The 3,149-nt window shown below is 37.8% G+C and overlaps 1 pseudogene; it reads right to left on the bottom strand.

Moving 5' to 3' along the window:
- Nucleotides 1–1,316: 1,316 nt before the first annotated feature.
- Nucleotides 1,317–2,802, bottom strand: LOC145981064 (pyruvate dehydrogenase E1 component subunit beta, mitochondrial pseudogene; annotated as a pseudogene).
- Between the last annotated feature and the right edge of the window lie 347 nt (nt 2,803–3,149).

Here is a 3,149-nt window from a genome sequence, read left to right as displayed (position 1 = left end):
ATTCCCTGATAAAACGTAAACCGGGCTGTTATTTCTATAATTTATATAGTTGCTGTTAATCTTCAAAGTTGGTGAAAAATAAGAACAATTCAATTTTAAATCACCGTGCCCTCAGTCTGTGTAGGACCTCGATAGCGTAGTGGTAACTCTGTCGGCTTATGGATTCTATTCCCGTTGGAGGTACATTGTGCAGTGGTTCAGATCTCACTTGAAAACTACAGAGCCAGTACTTGTTAGCCTATCTGAGCATAAAAGTGGATTCAAATTTTGACACTGGGGGTAGCAAGTTCATTATATCTAGTTCTATTGGACCAAATGTGTAACCTTGAGTCTAGGACAGAGGGATGGCCAAACTGTCGATCGCGAGCTACCCGTAGCTCGCGGGGTCATTTCCAGTAGCTCGTGAGGGGTTTGGTTAGAATAGACTGTCGATAAGAGCGGCAACATTTGAGTGAAACTGCAGAAAGATATACAGTTGCCGATAGATGCACATCTGGACAACTCGTTCCAATATCTGTGACAACCTATTCACCCAACCTAACAAATATTGTGGAAGAAAATGAGTCATCCTCCTTACTAACATGGTAAGAAGCAAGATTATAATGATTAGGGGCAAGTTTTATAATTTTACTATGTTTGTAAGAAAAGTATTTACATGTTTTGAACTCTATTAAATGACGGCCTGTGCATGTTGCAGAGAAATTAAAAATAATAATTTTATGTGATTTTATTTTATTTTATATTTGTTATTTAGCGTCGCTTTTCTGCCACTCTTCTCACAAAGAAAACACATGCTCATGCCGGGATTCTAACCCGAGGTCCCTGGGGTCTTAGTGCTGTAAAAAATGATTATATATCTTAAATAATGTTTTGACAAACCAACAAAGGATCGTATAAAAATTAAATCCACACTTCTAGCTCGTCATGTATTTTCAAATGTGGGATGTAGCTCAATAGTTCGGCCACTTTGGAGATCTCTGGTCTAGGATATGGTGTATATCAATCTGAAACTTAACAAATAATTATACAATTTAATTTTCGTAGTAAACCGCTTAACCTTCGGAATATATAGCAACGTGCTTAATGTTAGTAATTATAACGGTATACTGAACTGCTCACGAAAATATTCCTCAAAAGTTAAACAATTTTTCAAAATTGGAAAAGGTGAGAGATGCCCTCACATCTTCTTAACGACGGTATGTTTGAATTTTCAAAATTAGATTTGTGTGAAAATAACAGCTTTATCTGCTTAGCAAATATCTGTTTCGTTTTGGAAATATTGGATTTGTATAATTCTGTTGATAAAAACTCGCATACAAAATTAAGTAATGTTTAGTATATTACACTAACCCGTAAGCAGTGATTAACAATGAGCATTAAACATCTTATGTACACACAATATAGATTACATCATTACTTAAAATTTTAATGTTATCTATATGATATGTGAGTACATAAAGTTCATCATCATAAGATCAATGCAACAGTGTTCTTTCTTTAAATTTCCACAAACTAAACACGACTCACATGAACATTTTACCAATGTCAGCACGAAACATTCTTAAGTTATTACATTTGTGTAGAACTAAGCTATCCTATAAAATCTTAGCAACTTGTATTTAGGACCCTTTCGATTTGATACCGCAAATTGTTGTGGCATGTAGTTACCAATAATTCATGAATTCAGAAGCACGGCTACTCAATTCACTTCACATTTAGCACTTTCTTCACTACTCGGACTATATCACTTGGTTGAGGTAGTGCGTCTGCTTCCAATTGTTTTTCATAAGGCATAGGGATATCAACTGCTGTTACACGAATGACTGGTGCATCAAGGTAGTAGAATGCTTCACATTCCATTATCCTTGCACATATTTCAGACCCTACTCCACTTTGTGGCCAGCCTTGTTCTACAGTTATAAGGTGGTTGGTTCTGGAAACAGACTCTGCGATGGCATTGGAATCAAGTGGCCTTATCGTTCGAAGATTGATAACTTCACATTCAATACCTTGCCCAGCCAACTCTTTAGCTCCATTGAGTGCTGTTTCAACAGCTCGGGAATGTGCAACCAGAGTAATATGTTTTCCCGGTCGTTCAATTTTTGCTTTCCCTATCGGGATAAGAAATTCTTTTGACATGGCTTGATCAGACATTTCAAACGGGGTCCCATATAAAATCTCATTTTCTAAGCAGACAACTGGATCGGTATCTCTTATCGCTGACTTCAACAGACCTTTAGCATCTTCTGATGTGTATGGTGAAACAACCTTCAAACCAGGACAGTGACTATACCAAGATGCAAAGCACTGTGAATGTTGAGCTGCAACACCTGCTGCTGCTCCATTGGGTCCTCGGAACACTATTGGAACATTAACCATTCCGCCAGACATGTAAAATGTTTTGGCAGCTGAGTTTATGACCTGATCAATGGCTTGCATTGAGAAGTTGAATGTCATGAATTCACACACCGGACGGAGTCCAGCCATCGCGGCTCCAACTGCCAAACCTGCAAATCCCATTTCCGTGATGGGAGTGTCGATGATCCTATTGTCACCCCATTTCTTGTGCAAACCTCTGGACACTTTGTACGCCCCATCGTACAATGCTACTTCTTCACCAAGCAGAAACACCCTCTCGTCTCTCTCGATTTCTTCATCCATTGCTGCATTTAGGGCGTCTCTTACTGTCAGCTGTGCTCCATTTACTGTTCTTGTTGTAGAAAGTGTTCGTCGAAGAAGCAACTTGTTAACACACCTACGCATCACACATGCAATTGGCACGGCCGCCATGATTGAGGAAAAAGTACAAAGAATATATTTCATTCTCTATTAGGATGGGACAGTTTAGGATTTTCTCATAATGTGCTTTGGCCACCTGGTGTTGGGAATACACTTCACTTCTGAAAGGAGTATTCACAATTTAGCCTTTTCTTCTCAGAGTTCATGTTGAATTTGTTAAACCCATGTACTTTATAACAATATGTTATTTATGGTGTAAAAATCTATATTTAATGACAGTCCAATGAATTTTGCATTCGTTTCTTGCAGATGTGCCATTTTCGATTACATAAACTATTTATGTATTTTATTTTAGTTCTTGTAAATCGCTTCTTTATCTTTCTACTCTGTATAATTCCGAAGATGAGATG

The sequence above is a fragment of the Lepisma saccharinum genome, chromosome 28 (genome assembly GCF_977018435.1).
Source record: "Lepisma saccharinum chromosome 28, izLepSacc3.1, whole genome shotgun sequence".
NCBI lineage: Eukaryota > Metazoa > Arthropoda > Insecta > Zygentoma > Lepismatidae > Lepisma > Lepisma saccharinum.
This window is presented reverse-complemented; position numbering and strand designations above follow the sequence as displayed.